The following is a 14,671-nucleotide window of genomic DNA, read 5'->3' on the forward strand; positions in this document are numbered from 1 at the left end:
ATGAGATGGCATCTTTGGATCCTGCAAAAAGAATGGCTTGTCCCTGCACTTAGTGCAAGTATCAGATCTTTCGTAAATGACAAATTTGTACTGCACACCTTTGAGAATATGGGCCGTTTTCATCGGACCGACTGCAAAACCTACGCTTTCAATCACATGGTTCGGCCGATGAGCAGACCGATCCACATGACATTGCGCCGTCCACCTCTCGTGGACAAAAGAGGCTAGCTAGAGATGCAATGATAGAGATTGAGATAAACTTGGAAAGAGAAGTTATTGCCAGCATGGCAGAGAATGAATACATGGGAGAAATGCTTGATGCGTTTTACGACATGGATGAAGACCACGATGGTGGGCACAATGACGTGGCATCCATGCATACCACAGAATTTCCATGATCAAAAACCAACAAATAAGAGCAGATGATGCGAAAACTAGCTCGTTTGCCACTCTACAACGGCGCAAAGATCTCTGTTCTGCGTGCGTCACTCGCGATGCTCAATATTCAGTCCATTTATGGATGGTCGGATGCCAGTGTCTCTGAACTGTTTAGGTAGAGTGGACTTAAAACTTTCTTTGTTGTTCCAAAATAGTCTAATTTGTTTTAGATCATAAAGCTCTAAATGCGAAAAAGATTACTCCTCCTTTGCAGGCTTTTGAAAGATCAAATTTTACCAGATGGGAATGACATGCCTCCAACGTGTGGGGATGCTAAGAAGCTCTTGAAGTCTATCGACATGGACTACACAAAGATTCATGCATGTCCAAATGATTGCATCCTTTTTTGCAGCGAGTACGAGCATCTGCACATATGTCCAAAGTGTGGAGCGAAAAGATTTAGGGAAGTCCTTGTGGGTGAAGCAGTCCCAGCAAAGGTCCTTCGACACTTTCCTATCATCCCGAAAATCAAGAGCATGTACAGACGCAAGAGTCTTTGGTGTTCATAACAGAATTTTTAGGCATGTCAGACCCAGAAATGCCTCGCTTATGGAGTGACGATGCTGATGCTCGGCTTGTCGGTGATGAACCCCAAGGTCAGGGGACCCAAAGGAGGACGGATCCAGCTTTGAGAGAGAAGGTAATGAAGTTTTGTATTCTCAACTCGGAGCCCATGCAGAAGTGGCTAAAGAGGTATGAGCTCACAAAGGAGGCAAATGCGCAGGAAAGAGTACAGTTTCGAAAGAATCGCGCAACTCGATCGTTGCCTCTTCCGGATAGTCTTCGAGTTCTTCCCTCCTTTCCAACAGCAGATGGCTAGATGGAGCTATTTCAGAGGCAAAGAAAGTGGGTGAGGCTATCTCCGAAGAGGAGGAGGAACTCGCAAAGGGGTGTGATTGGGAGGTAACCATATCATGCACTGCATAATACGAATATGTGCATAGACAGAGTTCTTTCTCTTACAACGGAATTTGTTTTATGTGTTTTCCAGTATCTCAAATACGGTGCGCTATGGTCTCATGGACGACATTTTCGGATTGCATGTATTGATGATAATAGGTCTACTTTTGATAGTGGCGTGATGGTCAACTTTTTACAGAAAAGTAGAGCTAGTGCAAGTGACGACAATGCACAGGATGGCCAGCTCGAGTATTGCGGAGTGATCCAGGATATCATGAAGCTCTCGTTCAGGAAGTTTGATTACTTTTTATTTGATGTTATGTGGTTCAGAGTGGCCACTACTGGAAGAAACGCAACAGTGAGGTAGGACAAGAGTGGTTTGCTCTAAGTGGACTCAACGAAGCTATGGACGGATGGCAGAGACACATTTGTACTCCCTGAACATTGTGAGCAAGTTGTTTTCACTCCAGATTCGAAAGATCCACAGTGGTTATTTGTGTTACAAGTCGCTCCACGTAGCTGGAAAATATTTGAGGATGTGGATGTAGAGGATGTTCCTTCTGAAGTGGACTCTGGGATGCGTGTGGTAGCTCTTGAGGAAGAAATCGTTCCTCAAGAGGAGGAGGCTGTAGAAGAAGACCAAGCACACGAGGAGGTGGAAGACGATGTCTTGTACGAGGATGAGGATTGCAAAGATGTGGCCATTCTACGAGACCTGGAAGTCTCAGATGTGGAGATTGATATGTTCAGTGCAACAGACCTCTAAGAAGATGCTAGAATAGAAGAGTGCTTATTATGAAGCATTTGTATAAACTTCTTATGAAGCATTTGTATAAACTTATATTTTGTTTGATTCTAAAATGGACTCCACTTTTTACATTGTTACGTTTTTTTTCTCTTTGTACGTCTGAGTTGAGAGGATTCTTTGAATGTCGAATGTCGAGGATGTCGTTGCTAACTCTAAAACGCTAACTCTAAAATGCTAACTTTTTTCTAGTTTTGCATTTTTTCTATGCATCTGTCCTAAACCGGTTTTATTTTCCGGATCAGATGTCAGAGGAGGAGTTTTTGAGTTTCATCTCTCGTGCACCCGCCGCTTATCACAGTATTGGATCACGCACGGGGCAGGCGGCACTCCTGAGGGTTGGACTCCCACTGGAAGCACACCTATCGGCGCTACTCCCGCCGGCGGCACGCCTTCTTTTGGCCCTACTCCCGCCGCCAGCACACCTTCTGGCGGCACTCCTGGTTTTGCGAGTCCCATACAGCCGTCTTCAGCACCATCCCCAAGTGGCTCCACCAGTCGTCGCTTGGGACAGCGAGCGGCTTTATAGCGTGATACAGAGGAGGGTTCGAGGTCACGTTCTGGAGGAGATTCTAGAGGAGCTTCTACGAGTGGCGGTGCTTCTAGAAGAGGAGGATCCAGACAATCTTCTACTAGTGGGTCTGTAGGAGGAGATGGTTGCTGTGGAGGCAGTGCAACAGACGCTTTGTCACCCGTGGCTAGTCCTATATAGAGTGCTTCAGATGCAGGTGCGCCGCTCAGTACACCACGTACGCCTTGGGGTGCTCATGACCATGACAACTCCAAGTTGTACCAGATACGAGATGGAGTCCCAGTGATGGATGCGGCCAGGAAGGCCATGCACAGTGCAGTTTGGTCACTTGGTCATGCTTACGTGGACTAAGCAAGACACCGATCGCAAGAACTACATCACAGAGGCCATCCACCATGAGTTTCGGCCAGCAGTTGGACACCCTATTGTCGCCGCAGAGTGGATTCAGTATACAGCACGTGAGACGATGTCGCATCAACGATCAGAGGCTTGAGACGCTTTCAGACTGCATTTACCGAAGCCGGTTTGGCTGGATGCTGAGGAGTGGGAGATGATCCGCGAGGAGCAGACCCAGACTCCAGACCGCTACCGGCAGCAGAGAGATGCGACAGCCACATGTCTATAGGCCGTGGGAGCATCGCATCTGGGTAGCGGCGGTTACGACACGATGCGCCATGAATTCGTATGTATCACTTTAACAAAAGCATTTGAATATATCCTAAACATCATGTTTCTTGATCTCATGTTTTCAACATTTGTTGTAGGAGTTGGCAATGGGCCGTCCTCCGACACGAGCGGAGGAGACTTTTGGATATCGCCATGGCTTGGTATCGCTATTACAGGACTTGGAAGGACGTGGCATGGTGATTGCATGGGATAGTCTACCGTGATGTGAGTATCCATACTTGGTTTATTGTTTTTTTTTTGGTGGTTTAAAACTTTGGTTTCAGTGTCTGACTTGATGCATGCGTTTTGTTGTCAGGATTGCAGGATATTGATGATTGGAGCAGTATAGTTTTGCATATGGCAGTGGTCTGCCATAGTTTTGTTGTATGCTTCGTATATGGCAGTGTTTTGCCATGTGATCACTCCCATATTTGTATATGATCGAGAACTTTACAGATTGTATATGATCATGTTATATGATTCGATTATACATTTGTTTTTGGAGCGGTTTGAGTGCAACTTTTCCCAGTTTTGGTCTTTTGCAAGCTCTATGGATGTCAATCTTGAAATCAAACTTGATAGAGATGATGCAAATGTCATGAAGATGCAAATCCTGGAAGGATTCACCCAAATTATGCAATCTGGATGGGACACGCGTGTCCCATCCAGATGATTTTAGAGATGATTTTGCAATTCTGATGTGATGAGCTTGAATTTCCCGCAGCTAGTGTAGTTTTCCGCATAAATTGTATTTTCCCGCAATTACTTATTGATGTAGCCAGTCAAAACAGCCCTTCTAACAATTAGAATATATAAATAGGGCTGTGGGCTTCCAATTTGTAATCAAGTGAGCTCCAACTTAAGAATTAGAGCGAACCCACTTAGAAGTCACTTACTAATAGAGTGACTTACTAGGTTTTTAGCATGTTTTGTATTATCCACTTCTAGAGGAGCTAAGAGAAGAGAAGAGAAGAGTCTTCACGGTGCTTCCTACGCGCGCATTGTACACCCGTTTCCTATTCTAATGCAATGAAAGGTTTCTATGTTGCTTCTACTCTTCTTGTTGATTGTTCTCTCATTGATTTCTATCAAGTAATGAGTAGGTTAATCATGTGTTTGCTTTAGGTAATGTGTATGAGTTGGGTGATTAATCTTTGCTTAACCTTGTTTATTGTCCAATGCTTGGTTCATTGAAGGTGTTAATGCGTTGTTTGTATTGTCCACATGCTTTCATTTGAAGGAGAGTGTCTCCTTGGTGTGTGTGTGTGTGTGTGTGTGTGTATGCAAGCTTTCCATTAAAGCTTTGAGTGTGTAGCATTGAGTAGATAGAAGAACCCATGGCCCAATTCCTTTACACATTGTGCCATTAGCATGCATTGGGGGAGATTAGTAAGTAGCATTGTCCTTTTAGCTAGTGTGTGTGTGAGTGTATGATAACGTGGTTGCCCATTTCCTCTCTAAGCATAGTGATTGCCGTGAGCTTGACACACTCACGTAGCCTCCATGCACTCGTTGGGTCGCTTCCTAGTATTGACATAAGTGTGTTAGTGCCTTAAAGCTATGCTATAGACGTCCATTACGGCGGTGAGCCACTAACATTGGCGCCATTGCTGGGGAGCCCAAGACCTAGACAAGAGTAATCACTAGGGTTGCTTTTAGCTTCGCGTGATAAGTGGTTATATAAACATCACTATCATTCATTTAGTATTAGTAGAGATTGGAGTTGGGGATAGACTTCAAGGCTCTAGTAGGTGGCCGAGGAACGGGATTGCCTTAGGGCCTACGGGTAGATTAGATGGGGATACCATAGGTTGGTGTGAGTGTGGGACATTCATGACCGTCCTTGGTAGTGACCATATGCATATTCATATAGGACTTAGACCTTTTGAGCTCACTTGAGCATTTGTTTATGTTTATTAGGAGTAGGTTAGATAGGCTAGTACCTTTCCCTACCAATAAATGCCCATTTGCATCAAAATGACCATATTGCATTTGTGCTGCTGTTTTGTAAATCTTAAAATCTTATGTCCGGAAGGCTTTACAACATCCAAATTTGATTTTTCTTGGACATATAGACTCAAGGAAGTGTTTCCTAAGACATGCATTAGTCAAAATTGAAATTTTCAATTTTCTGCATGTCAGCCATGGGACACACGTTCCTCACGAAAACTGCACAGAACTACATAAACAGCATCATACAAGTGCTTTAGGGCATAGACAGCACTCCCTTCATGTTATTCTTCAAGTTGCATTTCATTTTGCACTGACTTGATCAAATAGCGGAGTGAATCAAAGAAACTCATAGAGAATCTCAAAGAACAAGGGTCAAACTTAGACGACAAAATCAGGGAACAGGGTGCTAAAAGGGGTCATTAAAGTACATTGCACAAGCTGATGTTGACAGAAATTCAATTCCACCAAAAAATCAGCTCGGTGATGGGACACGTGTGTCCCAGCAAACTGTGAATTTTCAGGATAGGTTTGCTCACACAGGTGTACCACAAGGAACTTTTGGTGGTTCCCTATATAGTGAACTTTACCATATATAGGAAATTTTGAGAGATTTCCTAGTTATGTTGATGGAAATTTCCTATATATATCTAGACAATCCTATTTCCCATTTACTCAATCCTCTATATGTAGGAAATATGGGCTTATATCTAGGTAATTCAATTTCATATATAGGAAATATGGGCCAGTATCTAGATAATTAAATTTCCTATATAGAGAGTATGAGCCAATATCTAGATAATTCAATTAACTATATACACAATATGGGCCAATATCTAGGTAATTCAATTTCCTATACAGAGAATGAATAAGAAATATAGGCTATTATCTAGATAATACAATTTTCTATATAGAGATTGGATTACATATGTGGAGAATTAAACCACAAATGAGTAAATGGTTATTTAAAAAAATTACTTATTTTTAAAAAATTGGTTACTTTAGAACTTTTATACTTAATTATTCAATCATCAATATTATTACAAATTGAAATACTTAAATTCTTCTCTCTCTCCCTCTCTCTCTCTCTCTCTCTCTCTCTCTCTCTCTCACACACACACACACACACACACACACACACATTAAAAAAAAACTCAATGTAACATATGTTAAAATGTAGGTATGTCCTCTCATCTTATATCAAAAAGTAAGAGAATTATTTTACCAATACTAGCATGCCCATATTCAAGCTAAACAGCCACCTACCTTAGAAACTAAGATTTTCTCTCTCCTCTCATCAAACAAATAGATATTCTCTCTCTCTCTCTCTCTCTCTCTCTCTCTCTCTCTCTCTCTCTCATACGTAATCCAAAACCTTAGATCATTATCTCTCTCTAATGTGTCACAACAATAATTAATGATTATAGTAAGATTTTACACCTTAGTAAAAACGTCTCCCCCTCTTAGTGTGTTCATGTCCATCTCTTTTTCTCACTTTGTGTCAAACGTCCCTTAGAATGTATATTTTAAAAAAAAACAACATATACAATAGCCTTTATCTCACTTTCACTAGGTCATTGCCCAACAAGAAAATACTACACACAATGTATTTAAAGCCTCCCTCTGAATTGTCTAGAATACGAAAACCTCTAGAGCTTCGAACCTCCAGTCATCCACATGTCAAGATTTCATCTCTAAGAAGCTCTAAGGTTACCTCTCACCAATTCAAATTAATTAATTGAAAAAAAATTAGGAAACCATATTAAGCTTGCACTAAGTTATAATATATACAAATAGGACAAAAGATTTGTGTTGATATTACGAAACAATGGGAAAGAACATTTTGCATGGGAATGGTGAGAAAGAGTGAGTGTTTTGATAGAAGCTACGTACATAGCTTTCAAAGGGTAGCTGTAGAACCTCTTAAGATCTCATAATACCATATCCATGAATTCATAATCTTTCTTAAGATCTCATAATTTATGTAAGATCTCATATAGTTTCATAAAATCTTGTTAGAGATCTAATGAGATCATAAGATCCCTAAGACTTCCTCTATGAGCCCATAGTTGAGAAAGGCTCATCGAACTTAGCCTGGTCCTAGTGCTTATAAAATTTTAAGATGATCAAAGCTAAGTTCCCTAGGAATGTACCCAGACAACAGATTGTCTCCTAGTCTTAGGTATACTAGCTATGAGAGCAACATTGAGAAAGTGATCCCAGTGTCCCACTCATTAATAGATTGCCACTTTGTGGAGATACAATATTTCTTGTGTCATCTAAACCAATCACCAACCCACTCTCAAAACTAGGAATCTTTGGCACTGACATAGGAGATGCCAAGATAGGAGAGCAAGAGATAGGCACTAGCGCTACACTAGCGTAACTATAGCCATGATAAATTAATTTGCTAAAACCAATGCAGCTATAGCTCTAATAGTGGTATTTTTTTGCCTCCAATTGTCAATGACTCCATGTCACTTAGATGAGAATAAGTTTTTAAGTATTAAAAAAACGTTATTATGCTACCTAAGTCAAACCTTACAAAAACACATATGCAAGTGACGAGCTAGAGAAGCAAGGAACTTGCTAGGAAACAGAATTTTATTTAAAGACTTGAGTCTTAAAGTAAAGAAATCATGCCATGAGTGCTTGGCCCACAAATAATTAAAATAGTTCAAAATAAAAGTGGACACAATAGTTGCTTTATGCTCATCATAAGAGAAGTAAAAGTGGACACAAGAGTTGCTTTATGCTCATAAGAGTTCTTTAAACTTAATATACATTTGCCATTGTGCTTCTTCCTTTCCATATTAAGGTGGTAGTCATAAACATGATTTTTCTTGCATGACTAGGAATCGCTTGAGAAGTAAAAGTGAACACAAGAGTTGCTTTATGTTCATAAGAGTTCTTTAAACTTAATATACATTTGCCACTATGCTTCTTCCTTTCCATATTGAGGTGGTAATCTTTAACATGATTTTGCTTGCACGTATACAATTTAGATTAATGTGATCACCTTATAATGTCTAAGCTCAGATTTCATGACCACATAGTGTATGGTAGAAGCTCTTAAGATCTCATAAGACCATATATGAGGTCATGAAATTTCCTAGATCAATGTTATCACCCTTTAATGTCTAAGATTAGCTTTTATGACCACATAGTGTATGGTAGAAGCTCTCAAGATCTCATAAGACCATACATGAGCTCACAATCTTTCTTAAGATCTCATAATTAATGTAAGATCTCATAATTTATGTAAGAGCTCATATAATTCATGTAAGCTAATATAATTTCTTAAAATCTTGTTAGAGATTGAATGAGATCCTAAGACCCATAAGACTTCCTACGAGCACATATAAGATCACATAAGGGTTGAGAAGATCTCATAGAACTTATCTTGGTCCTTTCACTTATAGAATCTTGAGATGATAAAAGATAAGGTCACTAGAAATGACAAGGTTTCTTCTTCAACATCTTGCTATCATAGTCTTTTGTGATTTCTAATCTATTGGAAACACTTCATTGTTTTTTCTAAAAGCTTTGCTCTTATGATTCCTCAAGATCTCTCTTATCTAATTTAAATCAAGACTTAGGGCATGGTTGCCAAATATGGATAGAACTTGTGAATATTTCTCTATGGCTTTGGCACTTTCTAGTGGTCTAGCTAAGGGTTTGATTCACTCCATGTTCTATATCCATTCATGCTATCCAATCACCAACCCACTCTTAAAACTAGGAATCTTTGGCACTGACATAGGAGATGCCAAGATAGGCCCACAAATAATTATAATAGTTCAAAATAAAAGTGGACACAATAGTTGCTTTATGCTCATAAGCAAAGTAAAAGTGGGCACAAGAGTTTCTTTATGCTCATAAGAGTTCTTTAAACTTAATATACATTCGCCACTGTGCTTCTTCCTTTCCATATTAAGGCGGTAGTCATAAACATGATTTTTCTTGCATGACCACATAGTGTATGGTAGAAGCTCTCAAGATCTCATAAGACCATATATGAGGTCATGAAATTTTTTTCTAAAAGATTTCTTCTTATTATTCCTTAGGATCTCTCTTATCTGATTTAAATCAAGACTTAAGGCATGGCTGCCAAATATGGATAGAACTTGTAAATATTTATCTATGGCTTTGGCACTTTCTAGAGGTCTAGCTAAGGGTTTGATTCACTCCATGTTCTATATCCATTCATGCTCTCTAATCACCAACCCACTCTCAAAACTAGGAATCTTTGGCACTGACATAGGAGATGCCAAGATAGGCCCACAAATAATTATAATAGTTCAAAATAAAAGTGGACACAATAGTTGCTTTATGCTCATAAGTGAAGTAAAAGTGGACACAAGAGTTGCTTTATGCTCATAAGCGAAGTAAAAGTGGACGCAAGAGTTGCTTTATGCTCATAAGAGTTCTTTAAACTTAATATATATATACACATATATATGTATATATATATATACATGTATATATGTATATATAATATGTATAGTTAGTGTTTTAATTAATATGTTTTGAATATTAATTAATATGTATAATTGAAAATATATAATATTAAATTATATATATATATATACATATGTATATATATATATATATATGTATATATATGTGTATATATATATATATATACACACACACATATATATATATATATATATGTATATATATATATATATATACATATATATATATATATATGTATAATGTATAATGTATAATGTATAATGTGTATATATATTATATATATACATATGTATACGTATGTATATATACATATATATATATACATATGTATATACATACGTATAATATGTATATACATATATGTTTTGAATATATGTTTTCCACCCATGTTGGTATATTAATTCAAACCAAGGATTTAATATTCATGTGATTACACGATTTTTGTGATAATAACACATGTGAACAAGTTATTCACATGTTCTCATGTTACCGTTCACAAAATAACAGGTCACTTGCCATTTTGGAACCCCTTAAAAGCTTGGCTACACATGGGAATAAGCTATTCACATGTTCTCATGTTACCATCTTCACATAATAGTAGGTCAGTGGCCACCTAAGAAGATTTTTTATGCCCGACAAAGATAATTTTTAAAGGCCCTTGTGAAAGCTTTGTGAATATAACATGTGATCACAAGATTTTTTTGTGTTATTAACATATGTTATTAACATGTTCACATGTTCTCGTTTACGTAAGTGAAATCCCTGATTCAAACACCATTGTGTGAGATTAGCTTACATCATTGTGTGGGATTAGCTTACACCATTGTGTAGTAGAGAGAGAGAGAGAGAGAGAGAGAGAGATGTTATATGTTGTATTTTTATAACAATACTACATTTTCATTTCAGATGGCAACAATAGATAATAGTCTACGGAGATGTAAATCGTCAAGCTTAAATAAGATTTGCTACCTAAGCATCGAGCGTGACTCTTGGATTGACCCTTAAGGAGATTACATATCTATAGTCGTGGGAAGTGTCAACATGTGATGGCCATGTTTCCTATAATCGTGAATCACGTGACAATCATGGGACAACCCAGAATAGCCATTTGATCTAAAGGCATAACGAGTGTGCTTTGGTAGTATTGTTGTGGTAGCCATTTGATCTAGAAGCATAACTAGTGTCCTTTGGTAGCATTGTTGTGGTAGCCATTTGATCTAGAAGCATAACTAGTGTCCTTTGGTAGCAGTGTTGTGGATTGGTGAAGTGTCGAAGAAAGGCATGATCATGTTGATGTTATATTAGATTCATGTTGATGTTTTATTAAGTAATTTTTTGTTCAAAAGTACTCGTGATCATGACTGTGATAGTGTTAAACTAGTGTGCTTTTGGTAGTAGTGTTGTGGATTGCTGAAGTGCACGATCATGTTGTTGCTATATTACTTTCATGTTGATGTTCTATTACGTAAATTTTTGTTCAAACGTACTCATGATAGTGAAGAATGACTATGTGGTAAGCTTTCTGTACAAAGAGTTTGAGATTGAAAACTCATACATAAAGATGTGGCAAGACAAGTAAACATGGATTTCCACACCTATAAAAATAATGTACTTATCATGGCTAAAAACGTGCAAAAATTACATTTTGAAACTTGTTTATATAAATTATGCATGCATGCGTGTGTGGCAAAAAGAAGAAGACCATATACAAGGTATGGGCGGAGAGGTGGCACAATCCTCCGCTTAATTAAATAATCAATAATTATAGGTACCTTTCTTATTTGCAATAGGGGAAACGTGCCTTTCCCTATTTGCAGTAGAGCACTTTCAAGCTAGAAAGTGGAGTTGTCTCGAGAAGTTCATAGAGTCATTTACCAAGTATTAAAGCACTTACAGTTTAAATGCTTAGACTGAATTTTGTGCTTGTTGCTGATTAGTAAAACCTTAATGTAAAGTACTCGGTCTTTTTTTTTGTATAAAAAGTTTGGCTGGAATTAGATAGAACAACACACACACCCTACATGCCACTGCTTGCAAGGGGGGCATTGGGAAAGTTTATAATAAATTTAAATATTAATCTATACATTTTCAAATTTCAATGTTATTGAGAGAGAGAGAGAGAGAGAGAGAGAGAGAGAGAGAGAGAGAGAGAGAGAGAGAGGTATTAACGTCGGTAGAATGCAACACGAGGGCATATACGACCAACGGTGGGACTTGAACTCGGATGAGAGAGAGAGAGAGAGAGAGAGAGAGAGAGAGAGAGAGAGAGAGAATTTCCTTCTCACTCGAGATGAATGAGAGAGAGAGAGAGAGAGAGAGAGAGAGAGAGAGAGAGAGAGAGAGATCATTTCCTTCTCACTCGAGATGAATCACAGAAGAGAAAGCCCCTTCTCCATTATGTGTGCGCGTGCTTATGTCTGCCCATGAAGAAGGCACCGACTCCATGTGGAGAGACCTCCGGACTTCAAATGAAAGTTAAGCCTAGGGCAGCATGTGCCCCCTCGAGCGGCCTTGTCTTTTGAGTGCGAGCAGGTTCTCAAGTGCAGCCTGTTTTCCGCCATGGTGCTCTCTCAAAGGAAATCTGACATTTAGATGATGCTTGCCGCCGCCGCTGATGTGCACCTCGGTACCAAGAACTGCGACTTCCAGATGAAGCGCTATGTGTGAAAAGGCGATCTGACGGTATGATTTGACGATCACAGAATGCACTAGGGTTGTCTGTACAGAATGGGCCAGGGTTTCGTACAAACTATGCTCTAGGGTTTTCTGCATAGAGCGAGTTTGCGAGATTGCGTGCCAGTGTTGCATGAACATGGCGCCTTTCATTTCTTCATTTTTTCTCTCCCTTGGCATTACTTACTCTTACATCCTTATGTTCTTTTTTGGCAGTAAACCGTTGCTATAGTTAGGGTTTTTTGCAACGGAGCTCTTCTTTACTGTATTAGACTGCTAGACAGTGCCTAAAAAACACTGTCTGTTTGTGTTTTGTTGGGATCCGGACTATTGGACATTTTACAAGAAGCTTCGATGACTATTGATCAGTGGGTGTTGTGAGAAGAAATCCCCTACACCGCACAATGCGTGGCATGCTAATTTTGCACAGGAAAACCGGTCCACGTTGTACTAGTGACAATGATCCCATAGTTTTGGAGGTGATGGGTGTTGGCAAAGTGAGGACATCCAGGGAGTTTACTAAATGAAAGCATCCCATGAAGATCCCACTGGATTTTTTGGGTCCGAGTCATGTCTTCAGTTAAATTGATACATATTTTAGCTCAAAGCACATGAGTGACACTGAAAGCCTGACCAGTTTAGGATGGCTGAGATGTAACAGAAGGCTAAACAAGCATTTCAAGCTTCTTTTTACTGCCAAACAATTCTGCCTAGCACCAAATGATACCTTTTGAACCACCGCTAGAGTGCTTCGCTTGCCAGAAATTGGAGGCAGTTAAGCTTGGCCTGGCATCTTAAAAAAAATGCAGCACAGAGACCTGTTTTTGCAGGTGATGGGCCCAAGTCATGGCATGATGACTAGTGACGGTGATCCCATAATTTTGGAGGAGATGGGAGTTGGCTGAGTAAGGACATCCCAGGGAGTTTACTGAGTGAAGACATCCCATGAAGATCCCTCTGCATTTTTTGGGTTCGGGCCATGACTTTAAATTGGATACATATTTTAGCTTAAATCACATGAGTGACATCAAGAAACTGACCAGTTCGGATTGCTGAGGTGTATCAGAATGTTAAGCAAAGAACTTCAGGCTTCTTTTTACTGCTACAGAATTCTGCCTAGCATCAAAGGCTGCCTTTTGAACCACTGTAGAGCACTTCATTTGCCAGAAGTTGAAGACAGTTAAGATCAGCCTGGCTTAAAAAAAATCGCAGCCCAGCACTTCCATCAGGTTTCTAAGGGACTCTTATAACAATTTTAGGTTGCTTTCTGACCAAATGTGCGTGGATAGAGAGGTTTCATTGCCACATGCCAAATGCAACCCCCCCACCCAATAGCAACCCTTTTTGAACCACTGTAGAGCTCTTCACTTGCCAGAAGTTCAAGGCAGTTAAGATTGGCCTAGATTAAAAAAAAAATCGTAGCCGAGAGAGTTGCTTTGCCACTTCCAATAGGTCTCTAAGGGACTCTTATAACAATTTTAGGTTGCATTCTCACCAAATGTGCGTGGATAGAGAGGTTGCATTGCCACATGCCAAATGCAACCCCCCCACCCAATAGCGACCCTTTTTCGTTGTTTAAAATTTAAATGTTGAACTTAAACTCCGTTTGGTCCTGCACAACTGAATTTATACCTGTGGTTTGGTGGATTTGGCTTTTTATTTCTAGGTATTCTCATTATTAATGTGGGGAGGACATGGGACAAACTGGAGCTGGCTGCCCAGTGCCAGGGTCATTGCTGCCATTGAAAATCCTCAGGATATTATAGTCCAGTCTGCCAGGCCATATGGTCAAAGGGCTGTCTTGAAGTTTGCCCAGTACACTCGTGCACAAGCAATTGCAGGACGACACACACCAGGAACTTTTACCAATCAGCTTCAAACTACCTTCTGTGAGCATCGCCTTCTGATCTTGACAGACCCTCGCACTGACCATCAGGTGAATACCCTTCTTAAAAATTTCAACCTCCCCTCCTCCCCTTTGCCTGATTTTTCCTGGTTCTTTGCAGTGCCCATCAGGGAAGCTACTTTAGGGAACATCCTGACCATTGCCTTCTGTGACACAGACTCTCCCATGCGCCATGTTGATATAGGAATCCCAGCCAACAATAAGGGAAAGCACAGTATCGGCTGCCTATTCTGGATGTTGGCCCGTATGGTCCTTCAAATGAGGGGCACCATTTCTCCTCGTCACCCTTGGGAAATCATGGTAGTATCGGCTGCCTGTT

At 39.7% G+C, this 14,671-nt stretch overlaps 2 pseudogenes across 1 annotated transcript; both read left to right on the forward strand.

The window, feature by feature from the left end:
- Positions 1–961: 961 nt before the first annotated feature.
- LOC147616338 (uncharacterized) lies at positions 962–2,104 on the forward strand (annotated as a pseudogene).
- A 10,100-nt stretch (positions 2,105–12,204) lies between these two features.
- On the forward strand, positions 12,205–14,657 carry LOC147616339 (small ribosomal subunit protein uS2-like; annotated as a pseudogene). Its single transcript, XR_015262484.1, has 3 exons — positions 12,205–12,455; positions 14,113–14,382; positions 14,510–14,657. The product of XR_015262484.1 is annotated as a small ribosomal subunit protein uS2-like (transcript).
- The last annotated feature ends 14 nt before the right edge of the window (positions 14,658–14,671 follow it).

The sequence above is a fragment of the Cibotium barometz genome, chromosome 38 (genome assembly GCF_041138505.1).
Source record: "Cibotium barometz isolate CiBa-2024 chromosome 38, ASM4113850v1, whole genome shotgun sequence".
NCBI classification, from domain to species: domain Eukaryota; kingdom Viridiplantae; phylum Streptophyta; class Polypodiopsida; order Cyatheales; family Cibotiaceae; genus Cibotium; species Cibotium barometz.